This window comes from Sturnira hondurensis, unplaced genomic scaffold (genome assembly GCF_014824575.4).
Source record: "Sturnira hondurensis isolate 20B ecotype Veracruz unplaced genomic scaffold, ASM1482457v3 Scaffold0008710, whole genome shotgun sequence".
In the NCBI taxonomy this organism is placed as follows: domain Eukaryota; kingdom Metazoa; phylum Chordata; class Mammalia; order Chiroptera; family Phyllostomidae; genus Sturnira; species Sturnira hondurensis.
The window spans coordinates 3,799,578-3,827,316 of NW_028081341.1; the positions used below are offsets into that span (position 1 = coordinate 3,799,578).

The 27,739-nt window shown below is 37.1% G+C and overlaps 1 pseudogene; it reads right to left on the reverse strand.

Annotated features, from left to right (window-relative positions):
• Positions 1 to 23,500: 23,500 nt before the first annotated feature.
• LOC118993313 (uncharacterized) lies at positions 23,501 to 23,597 on the reverse strand (annotated as a pseudogene).
• Positions 23,598 to 27,739: the final 4,142 nt, after the last annotated feature.

Consider the following 27,739-nt stretch of genomic DNA (forward strand, 5'->3'; position numbering starts at 1 on the left):
ATTGGAGAACCACTAATGACATCATTTGACCTCCTAGACCCTACCATGCAAAAGTCAGCACTGATTATTTTATCTCTTTGTTACACATATCAATATATTCTGGTTTTTGCTTTATCTAGTTTAGATTAGCTTTCTGTCGATAGGAATTGAAATAAAATCCTGAACAGCATCATCAGCATCACCTGGGAGCTTGTTGGAAATGTAGAGTCTTGGAGTCCACCCTAGACCTCCTAGGGGCGGGACCCACCAATATTACTTAACAAGCCCTCCCTGTGATTTGGACACGCTCAAATTTGAGAAGCACTGCACTGAGGAAATATGTGTACTTGGACATAGAAAAGCCCAATTCTGAGTCCCTCTACTCTTCTTCCTGCTCATTGTAGCGGGTATTGGCTGTTCAGTGGTGATTTATTTTTTATTCTTTTGTTAATAGAGGAACCCAGAATTACTGTGGGTATCAAGTAATTACTGTGGAGGTCTCGGTTTCAGGATATGAAATATGATTGAGCTTAAGTCAAACATGATTATTCTACCTCTTTTCCAGTTATTTATTTGGGGGTGACCCAAATAAATCTAGCCAATTAAATGTAAGGGGAAATTGTGGAGACTGCTGTGAAAACCTACCTAGCTGGATAAAGTGAAGACCTGCATAAATAAAAGACCTCATTTCTTCTTATGTTGGACTCCTGTCTTATAAGGATGTGAGGCTTTGCTAGAGCTAGAGCAGCCATATTGCAACTATGAGGAAAAAGCCAAGGGAGAGCTGTTGGAATTGGCCTGCCTGGCACTGTTCTGCTTCCAAATTTCTGGTTATGTGAGTTGACAAATCCCTATTGTTTAAGGCACTTTTTCTTACACATCCTGTTACTTGTTATTGCAAGTGTACTTTCTGAGAACATACATGCTTATCAAGATTCAGAATAGGGATTAGAATCCAAGTGTGACTGATTTAACACCATCATGATTTATTCTGTCTCTCATCCACCTGCCTTCCTGCCTGGTCTTCTAACAAATGTAAACTTCATCAACCATCAGCCTACAAAATTTTAAGCCCTAGAAAAATGACCAACAACAATGAAGAGGTATGTAAAAACATTCTGTTAAGTACAATTTATTCTAGACCAGATTGTGACAATGAATGCTTCATCAGTATTTTTCATGTAGCCTGATATATTTTAGCTATGCATATAATAAACATGTTCTTGTCAAAATCCAAATATAACACAAAGCCAAAATTCTCCATGACTTAATGAATGACTTTCCTTTTTAGAAATAACCATCTATTTCCTGTTAGTAAGATATCTTCCTAGATTATTTTCTATGTATCTATACATTTACATGCTTGGATCAAGATAATTTTTAGAAAAAAATAGCATTATACTGCATGTATTGTACTGCAATTTTAAAAAACTTCACAGTATAGATTTTTCCACATAAGTTAATGAAGTATACTTTATTGTTATTATATGCAGCCTAGTGTTCTACAGTAGGAGCACACAAGTGCTTTATTTAGCTATCCCCTTTACTAAAAATACCTGGCACGTAATAGGCACTTGGTAAACATTTGTTAAATCAATTTGTCTTGGAAGCTACTTAGGATGTTTGTAATTTTTCTGTGTTTCAAACAGTGTTTCTATGTCGATTTTAGAGTGAGTTTGGGAGTTTGCCTAAAATTAATCCTTTTGGGTCTTTCATTGAAATTTTATTGGTAAGAATTGATATTTTATAATATTCAACTTTTCCATGCATTTTTTGCATATGTGTTTCTGTAAGACAGATACCATTGAAAGAAATTGATGGCTCAAATGGGATATGAATTTTATTTTATTTTATTTATTTATTTTTTTAAGATTTTATTTATTTATTTATTTATTTATTTATCTCTAGAGGAGAAGGAGAGAGGGGGAGAAACATCAATGTATGGTTGCCTTTTGTGCGTCCCCTGCTGGGAGTTGGCCTGCAGGGAACCAGCCTGCAACCCAGGCATGTGCCCTGACTGGGAATCGAACCACGATCGTCTGGTTCGCAGGCCCGCGCTCAATCCACTGAGCTACACCAGCCAGGGCGGGATATGAATTTTAAGATGTAATGCTGCCAAAATTATTTTGAATAAGGCTTCTATAGCTTTCTGTACTATCAGTAGTATGTGATGGTGACAATCATGCTGGTAATGACAGAAACGATGGTGACGGGGTGGTGGTGATGATGATGGTGATGGTGTGATGAAGGTGATTGATGGTGGTGATTGTAGTGAGGGTAGTGGTGGTAGTGATTAGACTATATTACAAAGGAACTCAGTGCTTTCCTGTAATAATTCAGTTTAGCTCTAATTTTCCTCAGATATCTGACCACCTTCAGATTTTATTGCTCCTCATTGTGAGTGTAGGAGAAATCCTGATTCTTCAGCTACAGCTCGGTTAGAAAAATTAGGCTTTCCTGAGAGTATGCATTTTATAATTCTCACCAAAACATTAGCCCAGCCCTAGCTGAGTACTTGTATCACAGTGTTGAGTAGGCCTGAATTTGCTTTTTTTTTTTGAAGGGACTCTTACAACCTTAAACCACTGTTATAAAGTATTCTAGAAGGGCAGAGTAATACTTCTACAGGAAAAGTAAAATAAATAGTTGACAGCTGGTGCATGCTTATGCAGCTATATTCAGTAGGAATCCCAGCTTGAACCTCTCAGTGTTCCTGATCCTTAATGGACTTCCAGATTTCTGTATACAGGTAGAACGCCAAACCTTAGGGGTAGTGCTTAACTGGCTGCCTCCATTTACAGTTTATTTTCATATTTGAAGCTGGTTTTGCAAAATCTAGAACTCTTAGCCTTCATCACAGTCAGCCTGTTCTGTATTTCAGTGTCATTGGTCATATTTTGCTTGCTTGTTCAACTGGCTTACCTTCTTAAACTACCGAAAACTATGGGCAGATTTAAGACTTCTTTGGCTGCCACGTTGTGTGCACACGTATATTTAGTTGTTTGTGTTTCTTTTACAATGTATTCGTGTGCCTAAGGATTAATGCCACCAATCCAATTAACAATAAACCTGATTGACTGCAGTAATTCTTGTATAGCATACTGCACTAAGCATTGGTATTTACTGTTTTACATATAAAGTTTCATTCTCAATGATAAATCAAATGCTTAAATACAATGACTGGAGAATTTATGAGTATTCTGGATTATTTAGATTCAATGATTTCAATGTATTCTCCTAAAATTAAAAATAGAGATAATATTTTAACATATATGTATATATAAAAGATTTAAAACCTTCAAAATATGTCCTGTGTGACATCAAATATCATATTGTCATCATAATCTTTTTTTTAAAGATTTTATTTATTTATTTTTAGAGAGAAAGAATGGAGAGAGAAAGAGAGGGAGAGAAACATCAATGTGTGGTTGCCTCTCATGTGGCCCCACTGGGGACCTGGCCTGCAACCCAGGCATGTGCCCTGACTGGGAATCAAACTGGCAACCTCTTAGTTCACAGACCGTGCTCAATCCACTGAGCTATACCAGCCAGGGCTGTCATCATCATAATCTTATTACCTCTTAAAATGCTGTTGCTCAGAAGTCAACATCTGTTTTCCTTTGTATCTGCCTGAGGAGCAAAACTACCCAACAGAGTCATTGGGGAAAGAAGCTGTGTTTTCCACCTGATTATGGAAGCAGGCCCTGACCTATTCCAGAGACAGACTCACTGACCTACATCCCTCCTTTCTCCCTGGCTCTCAGGCAGAGCATTCCTGCTAATCAACGTGAGCTGAAGTGTTGGTGAGGCTCCTGCATGTGGCCCATTGCTCTGGTCCCGTATGACTCTGGAGGGTCTGTTGCCTGCTCTGTAGGAGCTGCTGGTCAATGGGAATTTTGCAGATTAATATGGGGCTACGTCAGAGGAGATGCATTGATTTTCAGTTAATACATGAAAATTAGAATGTCTTTCCTGAATGTTTATTTTTAATAAATATTCCAAAACCTATTCTTTGTCCACTGCTGGGATCCTCACTTGCATGTTTTGAACCTGAAGCAGTTGAATGAGAGAGACACCTTCTAGAAACAGAGAACATAACCACAGAGAAAACAATATTTGGTCCTTACAATTCAAAGTGTGGTCCATGGACTAGCAACACTGTTAACCTAGGAGCTTGTTAGAAATGCAGAATCTTGGGTCCCACTGCAGACCTTCTGAATTAGAATCTTAATTTTAACAATATTCTTTGGTGATTCTTAGGCACATTAAAGTGTAAGAACTACTATTTTAGGCAGTGTGAAGACTAGAAGATGTGCATTTTCCCACCTGCAGTTACCCTCTGCATAATACCACTTTCCATCTTAATGTTTGGAAGCATTTCAAAGGAGCCTCACAGAAAAGTGTTTGCACAGACTTGCATAGGAAAGTTAAGAACAGAAATGGCAATAACAAAACAATCAAGCAGTTAATGGTAGAGCTCTAGCAAGCCATACAGTTGATAAGCTCTGTGTGGTTAGTGCGGGAATCCCTAGTGCTTTAAGGGCTGACCCTGAACAATTATAGGCTGACACTGAGAGATTATGGTCCTGACACATCAGCAAGTTTGGGTGGATCAACATGAGATAACACTGGCTACAGAGAGATGAAAGGATAGAATCACTCAATAGGTGTAGGGTTGTGCCTTTTTTATAGCAAGTCCTGTCGTGTCTGCACCTGACTCTTAAGTGAGTAAGAGAAGTGCTGCGATTGTTTTATATTGACCTTGGGTGGCCTGGACAACTTGGCTTTTAACTCTTGTGTTATGGACTCAATTTGGAGCTGACTTATTCTCAGTATTCTGAAATAATGATATTTCACCGCATACGTTTTAAAAGTGAGATATAATTAAGCTACAATAAATAACACAAATCCTCATTTCAATGAAGTTTTGATAATTGCATGTATTAAGCATGCAAAACAAAATATAGGATATTTCCATCATCCCATAATGCTTCTTTGTGCCCCTTTCTGGTTAACTCAACTATTATTTTGATTTTCATCACCATATATTATTTTGCCTGTTCTAGAACTTCAATAGTTCATAGTAAGTAGGTTCATACATATGTACTCTTGTGCTTGGCTTCTTTCACTCAGCATAATGTTTTTGAGAATCATCCATGCTTTTTAAAGATTTTATTTATTTTTTAGAGCAAGGGGAAGGGAGGGAGAAAGAAGGAGAAAAACATCAATGTGTGGTTGCCTCTTGCACATCTTCTATTTGGGGACCTGGCCTGTAACCCAGGCATGTGCACTGTCTGGGAATCAAACGAGTGACCCTTTGGTTTGTAGTCTGGCACTCAATACACTGAGCCACACCAGCCAGGGCGGTATCATCCATATTTGTTTTATTGTATCAGTAATTCCTATTCTTTTTGTGAATAGTATTCTCTCGTGTGAATGTACAAAGTTTTGTGTTTATGTGTTGATGAACAGGTATGTAGCGTCCAGTTTTGAGCTTATCAGTAAGACTGCTTTGATCATGTATAAACATGTTCTTTTTTGGACATGCATTTTTATTCATCTTAGATAATTATCTAGAGTGGAATAGCTGGTTTGTAGGACAGATGTATGTATATTAGAAGCTACCAAACAGTTCTCCAAAGTAATTATACTATTTTATCCATTAACTAGAAGGGTTTGAGAATTCTAGTTGCCCCATAGCCTCACCAATATTTGATCTAAGTCCCTTAAGTTTTGGGTTAATTTGCATTTCCTTGGTAACTAATACATCATTATTTCACTATTTCATGTAATCATTTGCCTTTTATGTAATCTTTTGTGAAGGATCTGTTCAAGCAACTCTTTTGCCCAATTTTATTTCTTTTTCTTTTTTTTATTTCCTTTTCTTTATTGTTTACTTGTGGGACTGTCACAGATGGATTTCTCTCTACTTACCTGACAAGCCCCATGCCTCCACTACCTCAGAGCTCAGAGTGCCTTGAATGGACTTGTCTCATTTCTACTTTTGGAGATGACTGCTTTGCATTTGGGAAAGGCCCTGTGTTTCATAGGGGGCAATCCCTCTTTGGCCCTGTTCCAGCCTCTGCCACAATACACCTGAGTGCTTGGTGACAGCCTATGGGAATGATTTGATGGGTCACTGCAGACTGCTCTGTGGCTGAGGGCCTTGTCATTCTCCTCTACCATGCCAGACCACATTCGACCGTTGAACCTTTTCCACATCCTGAGCTCATGTCTCCTTATCTCTTCCGAAGTGGATTTTTTCCCCACCCATCATTCTGCTGAGTGACAACCATTTCAGCTCTCTTCTCACTTGTGAAGGGCAATTATTTTCTGGAAATTTGTTCATTTATGTTTCTTTGCATCCCCCACTCTTGGATGGATTTCATAAAACTTTGATTTTGTAGTTTATCATGTTTGTTTTGGTGGTTGGGGTGAGAATGATGCTATCTTGTGACGTTTGACAGAAAGAGATACATTGCTTTAGACACAACAAACCAATAGGTTCACAATAACCCAGTGTGGAAACCCTGGGGTTAGTAGAAAAACCAAACCATTATACTTTTATGTTAGTAATATAAGGTTCAAATTGGCACCCAGTAAACCATGATAGCTGTGGAGTTTGAGCACATTACTAACCATCATTGTGACTCAGTTTCCTTGTCTGTAAAATGGGAATAAAAGGAATACTCACATCATGAGGTTGCTGGAGGATTAAACACATTAACATATGTAAAGAGCTTAGAGGCATATTTAGCAATGCCTGATAAATGAAACACTAGCTATTATTAATAATAATACTATTAATGATAGTTACAGCATGACAAGTTTCTTTATTAAGGACTTACTTTTTCTCAGTCAATCCCTTTTGTGTCTTAATTAAACCTTAAGTTAGAGCTTTCTAGGGTTTAGTAAGACTTAACAGATACAGCTAGCCTACACAGTAGTCAATATTTCAGTTCCATGAACAAACAGATCAGAATATTGTGGCTTAAAAGTTGCTGCCTGTGATAGCAGTTAATATTATTCACCAATGTCTTTGGTTCTCCTACTTTTGGATGTGATTGTACCTTTACACCCCTTTGACATGAGACAGAGCTATATGATTTGCAATGGCCAATAAAATGTGACTAGAAATGTATTTCTTCTAAGCAAGCCTTTAAGAGCTATTCTGCAGCCTAACATGCTTTCTTCACCCATCCATAGGGACCAGGGACATTCCAAATACGGAAGAATTCTAAGTGAGGGTGATTTGGAGTTGAGTCATAGCTGGCTCCTGATGGACATGTAGGATAAGCCAAAAATAAACCTTAGCTTTAGAGAAGAGAGAATTTAGAGCTGTTTCTTACATAAGTACCACTAAGCCTATCTTGATCGACGGATACAGTCCTATAGTCCACATTGTTTGCTTTGCTCTTGCTGGGCAAGATTGATTCTGGTGAATGTACTGGCCAAGCAGAGAACTAAAGATCAGGCTTTGGATGGAGGGATAGCCAGAGGCATGAGTGCCAGACAGTGAGTTCAAACCTACCTACGATGAGGTGCCAGAGGAACCAGTGTCCAAATCCGTCTGAAGAGCAGGTGTGGGATTAGTAGCGGGAGACGGGAGGCGGAGCCAAAAGCTTTGGCGCTGAGTAAAGTCAGGGATGGAGGAAGAACTGGGGAACAAACCCTGGAACCAGATAAGGTCTGTCCACGATGTTTTATTGCATAGCAAAGGAGTACAGTCAAAGTACAGTCTTATAGGGTACAGCTGTTTGGTGTGTGGTAGGTTGCCTGGCTGAAAGACTCACAGTCAAGTCAGTAAGATCTTGGGTGATTTCTCTTGGCTGTACCAAGCAAAGTTCACACCAGCAAGATTCCTTGGTACTCTAAGTTTTGAAAAACAGCACACAAATTTGCTCTGTTCTGGACAATTTTTGTGCTCTTTGTCTTTCTTATGCTGAGGATCTCCAAGTCCAGATTTAAAGGGCGATCACCCTGATTAGTTGGAGAATCACACTCACTCTGCCAGAGAGAACCACTTCTGAGACATCAAAACACATACTTTGGCTCCCTGTTAAGGTCCCTTGTCATTTAAATCATACAGAACATTACAAATACAGAACTGTCCGTGTATGTTTTTAATTGGGTCAGTGATGTTAACGCAGCAGCAATGTAAGCAGAGCATTGAAAAAAATTCTTCCAGTCCTTTTGGAATTCAGCTCATGGGCTTAACAGACATGTATTGACATAACTAACTTGTTCAACATGTCTTTCTGTAAGTTATAAGTGAGGAGAAAGTAAAGCTTTGCATTAAACTAACAGATGAGAATTTTGTACTAGGGATAATATACCAATATGATATACACTAACAGGATACATATCCCAAAGTGCTGTTTCATCAGTTAATGCAAACTTACCTCCTACTGGGAAATAAGGATTGTTTTACAGAAAATATAAATAATATGAAGACTTTCTGGGCAATTAGTAATAACCTGGGATGTGAAATAACTTGACATGTCCCATTGGCCATGTACAATACCCTGTTATTGAAGATGGTCATCAGGGTTCTTTGGAGAATAGATCATTAGGGTTGGGGAATGGATAGTTCCTTTTATGATATACCAGAGACCAAGCTTTATAAAGGCTTGTTTTTGTTCTCAGTTTTTCCCTTAATAAACTACAAAGATATAAAATGGTTGCATAAGTCTGTTTCTATTTGCAGCTATGAAGTTTAACATTATTATTTATTTGTTAAGTTGTCTGGGTTTTTTGACAATTGACTTACTATGGTAACAATGTGCATTGACATTCACTGGCACATCTACCTATACAGAATAGATGTTTCATAAATGTTTGTCAAAAGTGATTTTATAAATACATTTATGAAGTTTGAAATCTGCATTGTCAGAAAACTGAGAAGAACCCTTCTGTAAGAAAAAATACAGAGCAATAGAAACATTCCAACAGTTTGTAATATATGTGTGTATGATATATATTACATGTATGTACTTTATATAAAATATTTCTAAATAATGTAACAAGTAATCTTTAGGTGTATAGAGGAAAATACATACAAGAAACATAGATTCAAAGAGAAATCTGCCTTAATTTATTTTATTGCTTCTTTGCTAAAGGTATTTACTCAGAATATCAGACTAAGGCTTTGAAGTCAAATGTCTGGAGAAATTTAAATATGTGTGAATGCATATGTTTAAGTTGAGGAAGAATGTTGACACAAATAAATCACTTTTCGAAAGAATTCCCAGGACCTAGTCCTTCTTTCAAAAGCTCTCCTGGTCCTTGTGCAAATACGTAGTCCTTTAAAGTACTAGGCCACATAATTTATGGGTTTATGTCTGTATGCCTCTGTTTATTTTTGGTATGAAAATCCTTGCTTATAAAAAGGGCAGTTAAGTATGGTACTACATAACTGTGATCCCTTTTGCCTGACTTAAGAGTTTGTACTTAAGGAACATAAACTAAAGTCGGAGGTAATTCAATTAACATTCCAAACATACAAAGGTATGCTTGCTTCTCAGCTTTAAGGCACAAAGCAGCCCCATTGAATTATAGCAATAATTATACCACAAATACACATTCTTAAATTTTTCATGAATCTCAAGGCCAGGTCTAATTTGAGATGTTTGTCTGTCCCTGGAGAATCAACTGAAATAGAAATCTCAAAGCCAAATAGCTCTACTGCTTATCCAACTTCACAAAACAAAAACAGTAACCTTCCATTCTCACACATATACCCAATTCTTCCTGTTTTCTTACCACTCATACTAATTCATCGCCAAACTCTGTGGATACTTGCTCTGAAATTGCTCTTAAATCTGCCTGCTTCTGTCCATTTTCTTTGCCATCTCCCTGGCTCAGGATGACATCTTTTCTTGCCCATATTGATGTCAATGGCCTTCTTATTGTTCCCCCTGCCTCCATATTGTCTTCTCCAACCTTTCCTCCACTCTGCATAGAGCCATACTTTCAATAAAACAAAATTGCATCAAGAAGGAGCAGCAAGTCTCAGCTTAAACATCACTTCCCCAGGCCTTTCCTAAATCCAACTTCCTTATTGTGCACTCCCCACTGCAACCTCTCTGTTATAACAAGTGTCACACTTGACCGTGACCCCTCACATAGTTGTCTTTTTCAGGAGATTGTAATCTCTGTGAGGGTAGGGACTGTATTCATCATGCTTACCCAGAATCTTTGGATTCTAGCCCAGGGGGACTCTCAAATTATAGAGGAATTTATCACAAGTTTTTAATATTAGAGCCAAGGTATATACCAATACTCTCTAATGTACTAATATCCTGTTCCTATGACACAACATTTAATGCTCTAAGGAAAAATTCCCCAAGATGGTATGTTCCTATAGGCTTTATTTTAAGTAGTGAGAATAGTAAAATCTTATACATTTCTCCTTGAACTAAAGGTACCAACTTAAATTTCTTCTTTTGACTTTGACTAAAATTCTAAGAATAAGATTTTAAAATGTTTATTTTAGGCATGATTTATAATATATTAACATAAAATTACATATAACTATGGTATAAAATGTGATATGAAAATCTGCACATGTGTGGAATGGGATATGGCATTGGCTCCCCTAACTGTTAACATGTTAGATGATTTTTTCATCTATTTTTTCTACTTTAATAATGCTTATTTACAAGTTTTTCCTCATGAGTGAAAAATCTGGTTTAGTCTAGGCTAGAAGAATGTGATACAGGAAGAAAAATCGCATGTGTCTTTCTGTGTGTATTTGTATGTATGTATATATGATGATTGATTAATGACTTATTAGCGATAAGAAAAATGGAACATGTGGGAGTTTGTGGAGCAGAAGTTCGTTCACAGCTCTATTGTGAAGGAAAGGTCATTGTCAGTTCAAATGCAATCTTTCCCCCCAACTTTATTGAGATATAAAGACACATAACATATAAGTTTAAGGTCAAATGGAATATTGTCTTTATTGGAAATGTTAAAAATGAGTAGTGTTGAACAGATTCATTCTCTGTTATGAAAATAGTAGAAATAAATGTAATTCTCCTTGTAGAAGTCAAAACAAATATTCATATAATTACAGCCACTGATAAATTTTGCATAAAATCTCATGCAAGGAATAGAGTCTTAAGCATACATGTATGTACAGAAATAATTATAGATGAAATGGTAGTAACCCAGGATAGAGAAAAGGGAGGGAAAAGGGGGTAGGTGTATGGAGGACCCATTATTATATCTTAGCTTATCTAATGTATTTTTTCCTGAAGCAGTGTGGGATTCCAAATTTAAAGAAATGTAAGACCACATCCAATGCAACTAAATGACCTGAAGAATGCACACACACAAACTTGTATGCATGTGCACACACAGTGGATTAAATTAGCAATAAGTGTTAGAGGCATTCAGACATTAGTAAGTGGATGAAAATGTTGCAGTCTAGTGAATGATCCTATGAACTGAAAGATTTTTGGAAGCGTCCTTCCAGAATGACTTAAAATACATAATATGCTCCTTGAGGATAAAATTTAAAATAAAATGAAATCAGATGCATTTCTAGGTCTGAAACCAAAGTTTCTTACTACTTCAAATATGTGCCCTTTGTGAAGATGGTTTCAAAGATAACAACCTAAGGTTTTTTTTTTTTAGAGACCCTCTAGAGAACTGAAGCATAGCCAAATCCCTCAACATAGGAAAGAATAATCACTTAAAAGAGAAAAGCAAGTCATCTTGTTTCACTTGGTTATTTTCTCCTCCAAATATGGACTATAAGAATCTAGAAAGCAGGATAACATTGAGTTAATATTCACCCTGTTTTGGTTATCTTCACTTTGAAAATACACATTTCTTAAATTTCTGGTTCATATAATTTCTATATTTACTCAATCAGCCTTATATCTTTTCCAAGTTTTCACTTTAAAGTGAAAATTTTAGTCTGTTTTCCTCAGTTTTTCTTCTCTCTTCCCAGACCTTGTTCATCATTTTTCTGAGTCTGTTTACCCAGAGAACGCTGGCGAGATATTTTGTTTTGGAAACAAAGTTTAAATGCATTAACACAATCAATGATGTGTAAAATGTGTATGGGTGAATGCAATTACATAATTCAGCTATATCTTCCATAGCTAAATACAGGATGTTTGTTGGTTTGTAAGTGGTTATGCCTTTGATTAGATTATATCCACTAGCTATGCCTATAATGGCATAGAAGTCCTTTCTTTTTCCTGATTTTTCTAGGATGTTGTTTAGGGCTTCTCTGAGACAGGGTTCCTCAGACATCAAGGAACCTTCTCAGAAACCTGCATTCAAATGTAGCTGGAGTCAGTGTGTTAAGGTAAGCAACACTGTCTGCAGTGACAAGTGACCCACATACCTCTGTGACATAACTGAAGCATGGTTGATATGGTGTGGGGGGAGGCTCTACTCAATCAATCATTCAGGGGCCCAGGTTCCATAAATTTTTATGGCTCTGCTGTCTTCTGAGGCCTCAGAATTTGACCGAATCATCTAAAACCAAATGGTAGAAAAAGGGGGAAAATGCATGGAGAGCAGTGCAGGGGGTTCCAGAGCCCTGGCTAGTAGTGACAGACATCACTTCCACCCTTGTTGTATGGGCCATAATTTAGAAATATCACCTGGTGGCATTGCAGAGGAGGCTGAAAAATCCCTAACATTGAGCCTAGGTGGGCAAGAAAATGAAGTTTGTTAAGTTTATAGCACTGTCTCTGCCATTATACAGGTTGATGGTTTCAATGATATCATGAAGATCACTAATGTGACCCAAATATTCTCCTATATATGGCAAGCTGATTCCTTGATTCAGCTTGAATCAAGGTTGAATGGCAACACTGATTCCTGTTAGGTGAGATTTAAAACTATTTTCTGTCATTTAAACTTTCATGTGGATAAAGAAACACTTTGAAAACAGGTCTTGTTCCAGGGTGGGTAGGAAAATTTCCCAGGGATATGGAGTGCTAGCTGGGCAGTGGGAATGAGATACTGCAGGGTAAGCAACATGGTTGACCAGTTATTCCTTACATCAGCAATTTTCAACCATGGCAGGCACACAGGTACACCACAAGAATTTTTAAAACATGCAGTACCTGACTATTTAATCAGGGGTACTGACCTCTTTTCCCTTAGATTGTCAAATAAAAAAATGACAACAGTCAACACAACAATAGCTGTACAGTCTGAATGAATCAAAACTACACCTATTTTTGTCCAATTGGCAATATATATATATTAGTGTGCCACACAATTTTAGTAATTACTTTGTGTGTGCCATGAGATGAAAAAGGTTGAAAATTGCTTCTCTACATATTTGCAGTGGCTTAACTACTGACTGCCCAAGAAGAACAGTTTTAAAGGCCGCTGGATCCCACTCTCTCTCAGTACCACCACCATAGTTATTTTCCTCTCCTGTAGTCTCAGTTGGATTCTCCAGGAAACAAATTCTGAGATGGAGATTTACATGCAAATAACGTATTGGAGAGTGCCCTCAACACCTTTGCAGGAGAGGAAGAAGTAGGCTAGATAGAGGGAGGAACTGAAATGGTCATGGGTCAAGAAGTTTTGAGCTTAGATGGATCTTCAATGTTGTCTTGCCTTGAGACAAGGGGGACAGGCCTTTATAGCCCTCTGCATTTGACAGTCTTTGAATGCAAGCTGCAATGCACTCAGAGAGAGGGTATGAGCTAGGGTGGGGTGGCTGTCCTCAATATTGGGTAATGCCTAGAGGGGAACTCAGCTGTGAGTCATCACCATCCAACACTCCTGCCACCTTGAAGTCTGGGCAGCACACTGTAGCATCTACTACACTGGTGGAATCTATCTCTAAGAAATAGACACCAGATAGGCCCACCAGATGCCAGTAGTTCTCCCCAGATATGACAACCAAAAAAAAAAAAAACTGTGGATATTGCCAAATGTCCATTCCTGGGTTTGACTGATTCTCAGTTGAGAACACCTTGGCTAGAAACTTTAGCAATAGGCCACATTTGCCGTGTAGCAGATTCTCTATCAGTAATGGACATTTCTTTTGTGCAGTGGAGAAATTAGGAGTGTGTTTAATGCTAGTGGAAGTCCAGATGCAGATGCTTTCCCTTGGGGATAATGCACTTGTATTATCTACTCTTGTCGATCTGTCTACCTCACAAAATCTCTACAGTTGAGATCTGGTATATGAAGCTCATTTCCCCCAAAGTTAATAGCTCAGCTTTTTCAAGTGTTTCTTATGAAATACATGGTCATGGAATAAAAAGATCATAGTTAATAATCATTTGTTTATTATTTTTTGGAAACTTTGACCAGCAGGGAAGTATGAGGATTTTGAGAAATCACCAGGGTACAGTGAAAGTTGCCAATAAAAATGTAAAATAATACAGATGTTGTCAAGAAGAAGAAACATGTTATGTTTTAAATAAATCAGTATCCTTAACTATTAGCAAGAGAACTTGAATTTTAAAAAAACAATGGCATTATAATTTTATTATCTTTTTCCTATACATCTGGAATTTTGAAAACTTTTTGAATAAAAAATTCCATTAGATTATTTAAGTCACTCTTCAGTTTAATTGTAGTTTTGAGACTATACAGAAAAGTTCTGCCTCAAGTCTCTTTCTTTTGTAGAATCTTCTTAATTTTTGAAAGAATTTATCTGTGAGTTATTGCCTGATATATGTAGGTGAAATTCAGAGCTAGTCTATAAATTTTGTTTTAAAATCACACATTACTTTTCTTTAACTATAAAATTTGAAAAATAGATTCAAGTGTAAAAAAGAAAATACATGTAATTTATAATAGTTTGACATAATTTTTAGGTATTTTTCTTTGCTTATGCTTTAGTAGCTCTAACTTTAACATGCATAAAAATCATAGGGAAAACTTTTTTAAACAGCATTGTTCTACCTGTATTACAGGAAGGTACATATTGGGCCTGGGAAACAGCATTTTAACAGATATTTCTGATTCAGATGGTCTATAAAAAGCAGTTGGTGAAACTGATATATATTTCTGTGCCTCTGTCATATCAGTACCCCACATCAACTGGTTAGGAGAGGAAAGTATTAATTTTTACCTTTGTCTATTTTAAAAAGAACCCTCTGCCTTATATTCTTTCTATAACAATAGCTTGTATTTATGACACAACATTAATTTTAGTCTTTCAGTAGCCTTTTGAGCTATTTGTCATGGATTGGGGACCATTAATTGTTTTTTTTTTTTTTGCCTGTGCTGTTTGGAACAGATATATGAGTAATCCATGTGAGAATTAATAATCTCCTCTGAACTCTCAGAACACCTGACCTATACTTCTCTTGAGATGTGTTGACTCCAGGAAGGAGGTAATGGAGGGGTGAAACATGAAGTCAGTGTGGAAGGAGAGGAGTGGTGTAGACTTGAATGAGTTGGAGGTGCAAAATCTGTAGTAATTAGCACCCATTATGTACAATGGTGAATGAGAAGGGGATGTCCTAGGTGGCCTCAAGTTTGTGGTTCTGGGTAGCCTGAGAGGAAGGCAGCAAAGAAGAGCTGTGCTGTTGAGGAATTTGGGGGTGTGGGAATGTAAAAGAGAAGCATGATGTAGTTTCAGGGGCAGTGGGTCATCTATTAGACATGTGTACAAGCAGTTTAGAAAATTTGAACCATGCTTAAGTTGACCACAATTTGAATAGAAAAGTAGGAGCCAAAGGAGTGAATGGACTGACCAAAAGAGAATAAATATTAAAAGAATTCCCAAAACTAAGCTCTGAGGTGGGCCTCCATTTAGAAGGATAGGGAGAGGAAAATTAATAAAACAAATAAATAAGGAGGAAGTAGAAATACCAGAACAAACCTGTCCTGAGATCAAGGGAACAACTTTGGAGAAAAGGAATGTCCATCAGGGCAGAGCTGGCAGAATTGGAAGAAGGGAAAGAAATAAAGCTGAATTTGGTGGCCAGGATTTCTTGGGTGACCTTTGATAGAAAGCCAGTTACTTAAGTAGACCTACATGAAATGAAGAACCAGGAGCTTAAGAGAACTTAAAACTCTAAATCACAGCAAGAACTTGATTCTTCCAAGTCAACTTGCCATTGGGTTCCTTGTTTTTGTTGTAAATTTCTGTCTGCAGGATAAGCATTCACCTGCAGTGTTCCCTGGTGACCCTTTCAGTGTCATTAGTTTAGTATTCCTGGTGCTCCTCCATGACCCCCATTTGATCTCTGGACTGACCTCTTCATGGGATACAACAGGAAGTGAGGGAAAAGTTGAACTAATTTTCTATAACCCTTTCATTTGATATCTACAGTACACTCACTTCCCCTTTTGTTCACCTAACACTACCTTAAATATTAAAACCATGCTAGTCAACTTATCAGATCCCTGAAACAACTCAACAAAATGATATGATTCAGACATTTGGAAAATGCATCTAGTAGGTTTGGTGTGTACCTGCTTCTGTTCTCTCTAAGGTTCAAAGCACATTTTTAAGAGATCACTTAATTTTCTTAGGTGAATCCTATTTCATTGTCAGCTTATCTGCTGGGGATTATTTCTAGCAGGGTGATAAGGCCATGAACCTTTACTTAGCTTTGAAAAGCTAAATTACCTGGAAGTTTCAGAATTGAATTTGAGCCTAGATCGCTTTTACTCAATTGCCAATAATATTTCCATCATACCATGCCATCTTGAGGAGTCATCTTTCTCTTCAACTTTCACGTAATATGAATGGATAGTTGGCATCTTCTCTTTCTGTTGCCTCCTATCGTATATAAATACAATTAAGGAACCACACATTATCCTACTGATTACATATGACCCAAATGCTTAGAAATGAAAATTTAGCCTTATACCCATTCATATTGCATGGGAAGAAAACAAGTCCTAGTTTCCTAATGTACCTTTTGATGAGCTAAAACAAGAACCATAATGAACTTATGTTCTATAACACATTTCTCATGTTTATAAATATTTTATATAAAGTCAATTTATGGAGTAAAACTCCCACAACCAGATTGTAAAACCTGACAGATCCCATCTTTTTAAGGCAACAGTTGAAAATGTATAATTCAGAGGCATCATAAATTATTCATACTTAAGTTAAAATTTTTAAAGTCTCAATTTTGGCTTGTCCTCATTTTCAGAGAAAGAGCAGGTTGTTTTAGATTAGATAACAAGTTTTAAGTATAGTTATATGAGATAGCAATTTATTTCCAGATTTTGGGATGTGGAATACCCCATAAAGCATGCTGGGAGAGCTGTATATTTCATTTCTAGATTTGAATGCTCTGGGGCACGGGCTAGTATATGTTTGAGGACACTAAGTCTAGGAGAGGTGTAGGTTTATTTTTGGATAGTGGATGTGTCTAAGGTAATGTGATTTGGCTGCTGAGTCAGATGGATAGTCACTGGAAGGACAGATTTTGTAGTCATAGATAAATAAGTCCCCCAGAGGAAGACCTTAGGCCATAGCTGTAGGTCTATGGAAAATGGCAACCACCATTCAAGAGACAAAATTGGCAAGAGTTGGGAATAGGTAGGGATTGCAGCAGTTTCACATTGTCCCAGTGGAGAAACCAGAGGAGAAGGACAATTGCCACAATGGAAATTATGATAATTATGATGAGAATCACAATTGAATAGCACTGTATCCTCCTGGTGGTAGGACTTGGTACTCCGTGGCCACGTTGTCTCAGAAACTCCTTGTCATTGAGCCTACAATGATAATGCAGCTACAAAGGTCTGAGAAAGAGAGAAGCTGATGCCTTCCAAGTGATTGGTATTTGATCCTATAGTTCTATGACCATAAATACTTTATATTTATGTGTATATGTGGTTAAGTTTCTCAAAAGTCAACAGAACACAGTAAATATGAGCACAAACTCTGGAGCCAGATTGCTGGGTTCAGTTATGGTCCCTTGGACAAGTTACTTGACTTCTCTGTGGTTAGTTTCCTCATCTTTAAGTTGGGCATAATAGTCCCTATATCATTAGTTTGCTATGATAGTCATCCTGCATTTTAGGAATGCAGGCTTGTTCTTAGTTAAAACAGAAATGTGATCTGGTCTTTCATAAATGAATTTGATAGAATAATAATGTACATATAATTTATTTGAAAAAAACAAATTATTCTTCGCCTTCTGTCATGATAAGTGTTTATAAGGTGCCCTTATTTAGGCAAACAAGATGTCCCAATGTATCTTTAGTAGATCATGTGTTAGCAGAAATGTATTTATACTGAGCCATGCTTTTTGGTCTGGTTGCCCTTATTAGCAGTATCATTTATTTTCAAGGTAATTGACTTCAGTTAAGGACCTATTCCATGACCTTGAAGCAAAGCAGAATTAATTTATGTAGGAAAGGATTTGTGAGCACTTTATCTCAACCATGAACCTAGATGGGTAAGGCAACCTGAAAAATTAACTGTGTTTTTTCTTGCCTGTGGGCTTCTCACACACACACAAATAACCAAAACATTATTCTGCCTCTTCTCTTTAGTGTAGGAAGTAATGTGTGGCATATTATATTTTCTAAAAATTGTCACAGCAGTTTATCCAGTCCCAAATGTTCCTCCAGACCCGTGGCACATTCCTATTAAGAGGTAGAATCTATTTCTTCTACTTTGAACCATAGCAGAACATTGGGACTGGCTCAACAAATAGAGAGCAGTGGAAGTGACACTGCATGACTACCAAGGCCAGGTCGTAAATAGTGTTATGGCTATACCTGGATCTCTTTCTTTGAGACGCTCACCCTTGAGATCTAGCCACCATGTTGTGATGAAGTCTCAGCCACTTGAGGAGACTATGTGCTCATTCCTGACACTAGCTGAGACCACCTGCTGGAGGTCAGCATTAGATGCGAAAAATGCTAGTGTGTTGTCCTTCAGACAATTATAAATCACAGTCCTCATTCTTTGCACAGCCTTGAATTGAAGAATTCTGAGCAATACTAGAGATGCCATTGCTTAAGATGCTAAGTTTTGGAATGGTTTGTTAATCAGGATGAGAGAACTATAACCCCAGGACTTTGTGTTTTGGAGATGTATATAGTTTTTGCTTCAGGGGACAGTTAAAAGGCCCTTGTTTTCCAAAATCAGAGAGAACAAGATCAGGGCTAAAAAAGTTCAAAAACAGAAGTAGTAGTCCAGCCCCTAAGGAGTAAAATTCCTAAACCACAAGAATAAGAGCCGGGAGGTCTGAGAGCAGTGGAGATGGCATTCCTCTCCCAGTTAGGCCCAGAGGAAGGGCAGGACCTCTGACAGGCTGGCAGTGTGGAGGTCTATGGACCAAATACCGAGATCAGTGGTCTTGGGAGTTATATTAAAAGCTGTCATGATCTCTTATGAGGCGTGTGTGTGTGTGTGTGTGTGTGTGGTATTAGGAAAACCACTTGCCTTCAGATGGTCAATAACACCTAGAGAAAAGACAAGTGGCAGAGTTATAACCACGGACTGAAAGACACCCTTGAAATCTTTGTCAGCCTCTGGGACCTTTGTCTAGTCCTGGAAAGGAAAAGAGATGCTCAGAGGTTACTCCTATGAAGGGTTTATATTTATATATATGTATATGAAAATTGTTAGCCATTTGTTATAATACCATTTATCAAATGGTTAATTTGCTGGTTAATCATTTTCTTACCAATTTGAAATATTACATTATCATATACCAATATTTTAATATATTTTATTGTGCTGTGTTTTGTTCTATTAATCCATTTGTCTACACCACCAAAATGATTCCATTTTGGTAAATATATATTTATAATTATTTTAATATCTTGTAGAGAAATGTCTCATCATTATTTTGTCCCAGAATTTTCCTGACTTTTTTATAAGGGTATTCCTTCAGGTACATTCTCTTATTAAGTGAGATTACCCCCCACCCCCCATAACAACTAACCAAGGATTTGATTGTGATTGTCTTGCATATAAATAGTTATGTGTGGCAGATTGAAAACATAAGCACTTTAACTCTTCTTTCTCCCAGAATCCCACTAAATAAGAGTAAAGAAATGTATAAAGAAGATATAAATAGACAAGGATAAAAAAGATAGAAGAACAACAGTGACAAAACTTTTGAAGTTGATAGGCATATAGATGGAAGTTAAATGACTTAACAGACAGAGAAAACTGAACCCTAAGGTGGAACTTGGGAAAGGGGAGTAATAACCTAATGTACATTGCAGAATCCTCTAAAGGAGCAGAATTTGGCAGGTGGAAGAATTGGTTGAAACTCTGTTGAAGAATTTAGTCCCTCATATCTCCATTCCAAATTTAGGCAACTGAGCAAACATCCTTCTCCCATTCTGGCAGGAGAGTTGAGGTTTTTCCATAAAGAGGATAAGCAGATGATCTTTGAACTAGAGAATACTAGGCACAGCTCAAACAGAGATTAAGTAGAAAACATGGGGATTAAGGTAAACTCGATTTATGGGATTTGAGATCTCCAGTATTCTTCCCTCACATAGTTCAAGAATTTTGGCAGCCAGACATGTGCATTCTATGCTAGAGTTCAGAAGCATCTTCTCTGGAAAGCTATCTTCCAAGAGAAATGAGCACAAGATACTCAGATCAGAGGTCTGTCAAATATCACCCTAAAGAGGAAAGAAAGCATCACTGACAAGCACCCCTAAGAGCTTCCAGCATGTTTTTAGTGCCCCACTTTTAATATGACCAGACAGCCAATGGCCGCCAGATATTTATTTAAAAGGCAAAACCTAAGTTGAATACAAATATAAATGGAAAGAAAAGTCTACAGTAACTATTATCAATGTCTCTAGAGAAGATGTAAATCCAGTAAGAAAGAAGTAGATACTATAAAAAGAAATATTTGGTGAACACAAAACCTTAAATATTAAAAATATAATAGTACAAACTTCTGGAAGATAAAATCAAAGGAACCTCCCAGGGAGTAAATTAGAAAACAAGATTTTTAAAAAATAGAAAACTGATTTGGAAGATGGTGGCCAAGTAGGTACAAGCTGAGCCCACTTGCTTGTGCCCCCAACATGGATTTTTGGTTGATCTTCTGTCAAGTGACCTGAACAATCAATGGAATCTCAGCTGATATGAATTTTTGAAGCCAAGGAGTACAGAAGATGCTTTGTGCCATCCAGGATACCAGAAGCTGAAGAAAAGGAACAAGAGATAGAAAACCTGTTTGAAAAAGTAATGACAGAATGCTTCCCTAACTTGGTGAGGGAAAAAGTCATACAAGTCCAGGAAGCACGCAGGATCTCAAGCAAGATGAACCCAAAGAGGCCCACTCCGAGACACAGCATAATTAAAATGGCAAAATTTAAAGACAAAGAGAGAATCTTAAAGGCAGCAAGGAAGAAACAGATAGTAACATACAAGGGAGCTCTGATAAGTCTAGCAGCTGATTCTCAAAAGAAACACTACAAGCCAGAAGGGAATCAGGGAGTGTTCCAAGTAATGAAAAGCAAAGGGCTGCAACCAAGACTACTCTACCCAGCAAGGTCCTCATTTAAAATGGAAGGCCAAATAAGGGATTTCCTGGACCAGAAAAAAAGGCTAAAATAATACATCTCCATCAAACCAGCATTGCAAGAGATGCTAAAGTGACTGATTTAAGAAGATGAAGAAAAAGAGAGAGAGAGAGAGAGAGAGCAACACAGGTACAAAGGGAAAAATGGCAGTGACTAACTACCTATAAATAATAACCTTAACTGTAAATGAATTAAATGCTCCAATCAAAAGACATAGGGTAGCTGAATGGATAAGAAAACAGAATCCACATATATGCTGTCTACAAGAGACCCACCTCAGAACAAAAGATCTACACAGGCTGGAAGTGAAGGGATAGGAAAAATATTCCAAGCAATATTCAGAAATGGAGGGCACTTTTGTACACCAACAATGAAATATCAGAAAGAGAAACTAGGAGGGAAAATCCCATTTACTATAGCAACAAGAAAAATAAAGTACCTAGGAATAAATTTATCCAAGGAGGTAAAATACCTGTATAGACCAATAGAACAATGAAGAAAGAAATTAAGGAAGATACAAATAAATGCAAGCATATGTTGTGTTCATGGGGTGAATAATTATAACATCATTAAAATATCCATAGTACTCAAAACAATCTATATATTCAACACAATTCCTATTAAAATACCAATGGGATATTTCACATAAGCACATATCTAGAACAAATATTTCAAAAATTTATATGGGACCAAAACAGACCCCGAATAGCCTCAGTGATCTTGAGATAGAAGAACAAAGTAGGAGGGATCATAATACCTGATATCAAACTGTACTATGAGCTCACTGTAATCAAAATAGTCTGGTACTGGCATAAGAATAGACACATAGATCAATAGAACAGAGATTCCAGAAATAAATCCATGTCTCTATGATCAGTTAATATTTAACAAGGGGGGCATGAGCAGTAAAAATAGCCTGTTCAATAATGATACTTGGAGAACTGGACTGGTACATGCAGAAAAAATGAAACTAGACCACCAACTTACACCATACACCAGAATGAACTCAAAATGGATAAAAGACTTAAATATAAGTTGTGACACCACAAAAATCCTAGAGAAAAACATGGGCAATAAAATTTCAGATATTCCACATGGCAACATTTTTGCCGATATATCTCCTAGGGCAAGGGAAGTAAAGGAAAAAATACACAAATGGGACTACATCAAATTAAAAAGCTTCTGCATGACTAAAGAAACCATCATCAAAATGAAAAGGGAACCTACCATATGGGACAACATATTTGCCAATGATACATTGGACAAGGGTTTGATCTCCAAAATATAAAAAGAACTTATCCGACTCAATGCCAGGAGGACAGACAATCCATTTTAAAAAATGGGCTTGCCCTGGCTGATGTGGCTTAGTGGATTGAGTGCTGGCCTGTGAACCTAAAGGTTGCTGATTCAATTCCTGGTCAGGGCACATGCCTGGCTTGCAGGCCAGGTCCCTAGTTGGGGGCGTGGAAGAGGCAACCAATTGATGTATCACTCACACCTCAATGTTTCTCTCCCTCTTTTTCTCCCTTCCTTTTCCTCTCTATAATAATTAATTAATTAAATCTTTAGAAAAAATGGGCAAAGGATCTGAATAACCAAGTGGGCTGGAAACAGCCTAAATGCCCATCAGTAAATGTGTGGATCAAAAAACTGGTTCATCTACACAATGGAATACTACGCATCAGAAAGAAAGAACTCCTACCTTTTGTGACAGTATGAATAGAACTGGAGAATATTATGCTAAGTGAAATGAGCCAGCTGGTGAAAGACAAATACCATATGATCTCACCTATGAGAGGAATCTAATGAACAAAACAACAAACCAGGAAGATGGAACCAGAGGCATGGAAACCTGGAACAGACTGACAGCACCCTGAGTGGAGGGAGGAGGGAAACATGGGTGTAAAGTAGGGGAAGTGACTAGTCAAAGAACACGTCTGAATGACCCATGGGCATGGATAACAGTTTGGAGATTGACTGTGAGAGCAGGGTGGGGCCTGGGCGGAGGAGGGCAAAGGGGGAAATATTGGGACAACTGTCATAGACTAACAATAGAATTTTTTAAAGAAAGTTTGCCCAGCTAGTCAGAAAATGCTACTCTAGTAACAAACTATAGAAATGATCCCTGAAAGTATAGTCTTAGAAAATGCTACTCTAAATGGTACTACCCTCACTCCACCTTCCACAGCTATTTCTTGAAGCAGTAAGTCATTTGCAAATACCCAAAATCCAACCTTATCATAGTTCATGCTTTAATGTGAAAATTGGTTTATTTAAAGGTATCCTCAGGGCTGGGAATATAAGACAGAAAACTGTACTTGAACAAGAACTAAATAAAAATTAAAATTAAAAAAAGATAAAAATAAAGGTACCCTCAATGAAAATGCATTTGATGCTGTAGTTCTTGATCATTTCTGGCAGCTTGTTCAGTCAGAATACAGTTCAGGTACCTAAAATATATCTGGATGTCATGAATTCAAGAATGCCATAGATAGGATATTTTGGATTCTAAAAGAAAACTGTCATCATCGAAATACTTCAGTCATCCCCTGACTCTTGCTTCTTCCCCCTGTTCCATGTCAAGTCAACTGTCAATTGACTGTCTCTCTACTGTGTTCCTATCTTTCACTGCCTCACTGCCCTTACAGCTTCTGGTATCTATTACTTCTCATTTGTATTTGCGCATTAATATAAATTACATATTTGTTATACTATATCTTCTTCACCTACTGTGATTATATTTATAGCTCTGAAAGTCACTTCCTTGCTGAAAGGATTCAATGACTCCTCACCTTGCTGAACAAAAACCAAATGCCATATTCTCCAATTCAAGGCTTCTTGGACTAGCTCTACTTAACTAATCACACACTCCAGCAAATTATTCAAAATAAATATATATTTAATGATTAGAGAATAAAAATTATCAATTGTTTTGCTTTAGAATATGTCATTTTCATACTTAGTAATAGCTATGCCTTTTTTCTATTGTTAACCAAGTAATGTGTAAAAGCCATTTTATTTAAATATTTTGGTAGAAGGAAAATTTAATTAAGTAAGTTAAATTGAATATCCGCTAAACCTTTGCAATTAGGTCAAAGCCCTTTTAAGTAAAAAACATTCAGAAGATAAGTAAACTTGGGTGGTTTTTTTATTAAAAAATAGAAACTCATCTAGATGTAGAATAATTAAAGTTCTGTGAATATAGCACGGAGATAACATAGGGAAGGAAATCATTAATAAAATAATTTTAAAAGTTTTTCTGGAATTGAAGAACCTGAATGTCCTGATAAAAAGGGATTAGTAAGTGTCCAGAACAATAATTTAGACCAATTCCAAGGCACATTATCAAGGAATTTCAGAAAGCTGGGGACAGAAAATAGATTCTACAAACTTTCAAGGAGAAAGAAAAACAAGTTTCATACAAAGTGTCAAATACTAAATAATATCAGGCATCAGACTTATCAACAACAATAGTTGAAATAGGATATGGGGGGAGGTAGATGGTGATGGAAAAAATAAAATAACCCCCAATACAGTAGTTGAAGTTAGAAAGCAGTGGATCAAAAACACACTCAAAATCCTAAAGAAAAACACCTTCAAACCAAGAATTTATATTCAATGCCTAAAAAACAAAAGAAACCTTACTTTCCATATAGTCTTTTCCAGGAAGCTGTTTTAGATATGCTTGTACAAAATTAGAGAGTTAAGAAAGAAGAAGACACAGAGTCCGGTAAGCAGGGACTCCAAACCAGAGGATTGCTAAGGGCATCCTCATGATGGCAATGAAGGGAGATCCCTGGATGGCTTCCAGTTACAGTCATGTACTACATAATGACATTTTGGTCAAAGGGACCTCATATATGATGGTAGTCCCATAAGATTATAATGGTGCTGAAACATTCCTGTCTGGTGATGTTTTAGCCCCTGTGATGTCATAGCGCAGTGCATTACTCAGTGCTTGTGGAGATGCTATTGCAATCAAAGCCACTGTGCTGCCAGTCATATAAAAGTATGGCACATACAGTTATATACAGTGCATAATACTTGATGATAATAAATGACTATGTGATTGATACATGTGTTTATTATGCAAGACTTTTCATTGTTGTTTCAGAATATACTTTTTTTTACTTATAAAGAAAAGTTTGATGTAAAACAATATGCCATGTTAAGCCAGCAGCAGTCATATATATTGGGTTGGCCAAAATGTTTATTTGCTTTGTTTCATAATGTTTAGTTCCCTTTAACTACATCTGAAACAATTTTGTTACATTGTACTATGACAGCTGTCATATTAGTGTGCTCTTAAAAATTTTATCAAAATTGGTGAATTTTTGTGTAGCCATTTTAATATTGAAGATGGAAGAAAATAAACAACATTTTCAGCATATTATGCTTTATTACTTCAAGAAAGGTAAAAACACAACTGAAACACAAAAGCAGATTTGTACAGTGTATGGAGAAGGTGCTGTGACTGATCGAATGTGTCAGAAGTGGTTTGCAAAGTTTTGTGCTGGAGATTTCTCACTGGATGATGCTACATAGGTAGATCAGTTAAAGTTGATAACAATCAAATTGAGACATGAGTAGAGAACAATCAATGTTATACCATGTGAGAGATAGCTGACATACTCAAAATATCCAAATCAAGCACTGAAAATCATTTGCACCAGCTTGGTTATGTCAGTTGCTTTGATGTTTGAGTTCCAAATAAGTTAAGCAAAAAATACCTTCTCAACCATATTTCTGCATATGATTCTCTACTTAAACAAAACAAAAATGTTCTGTTTTTAAAACAAATTGTGGGGAAAAGGGGAAGGATTCACATGAACAAGTATAAAGGACACATGGACAATAACTAAGGTTGGGGGTGGAAATGGGAGGGAGGTGGGGAGCACTGGGGGGGTGGGCAGGGCTGGGAATATAAGACAGAAAACTACTTGAACAAGAATTAAATTAAAAAAAAACAAAAAAAATTGTGATGGGCAATGAAAAGTAGATACTTTACAATAATGTGGAATGGAAGAGATCATGGGGCAAGTGAAATGAACCACCACCAACCATACCAAAGGCTGGTCTACATCCAATGATAGTGATATTGTGTATATGGTAGGATTGGAAGGGAATCCTCTATTATGAGGTCCTTCCAGAAAGCCAAATGATTAATTCCAACAAGTACTGCTCCCAATTAGAACAACTGAAAGCAGCACTTGACAAAAAGCTTCCAGAATTAGTCAACAGAAAATGCTAATCTTCCATCAGGATAACACAAGACTACATGTTTTTTTGATGACTAGGCAAAAACTGTTACAGCTGGCCTTGGAAGTTCTGATTCGTCCCCTGTATTCACCAGACATTGCACCTTTTGATTTCCATTTATTTTGGTGTTTACAAAATTCTCTTAATGAAAAAAAATTCAATTCCCTGGAAGACTGCAAGAGACACCTGGAACAGTTCTTTGCTCAAAATGATAAAAAGTTTTGGAAAGATGGAATTATAAAGTTGCCTGAAAGATGGCAGAAGGTAGAGGGGAACAAAATGGTGAATCCATTGTTAAATAAAGTTATTGGTGAAAATGAAAAATGTGTCTTTGATTTTTACATAAAGAGCAAACAGACCTTTGGCCAACCCAATACCGTATGTTTAACCCTCTTGCGCCTAATTTAATCTTGAATTGTTCTGTACAGTAACAGACTATATAGGCTTTCAGCCTAGGAGAAATAAGCCGTATCATATAGCCCAGGAGTGTAGTAGGCTTTGTCATCTAGGTTTGTGTAAGTGCTCTCTATCATGTTCCCACACAATGAAATCACCTAATGATGCATTTTTTAGAACATATCCCTGTCAGTAAGGGGCACATGACTTTATTAGGTATAGTAGTAGGCAGAAGTCTAATGTAGCCCTCAAGATTTTTGCTCCCTGATATACATGCCCTGAATAATCCCTTCTCCTGAGTTTGGGCAGGGCCTGTGCATGTGATGGGATATCATGCCCGAGTTGCATTTATGTTGCATAATGAAAGTTACAAGATTTTGCAGATGTAATAATGTCCCCAACTAGTTTATTTTAACTTAGTCTAAATGGAGATTAACTCGGGTGGGCCACATCTAATCAATCAGATTAGCCTTTTAAGAGAGGATCTAAAGACAATAGAGTGAAGAAGTCAGGGAGATTTGAAGCAGCAGAGATTTCCTCCCTTTGGTCTTAAAGAAGCAAACAGCCATTTTGTGGGATGGATCACATGACAGGGAATGGTGGGTGGTCTGTAGAAGTTGGGGGTCTT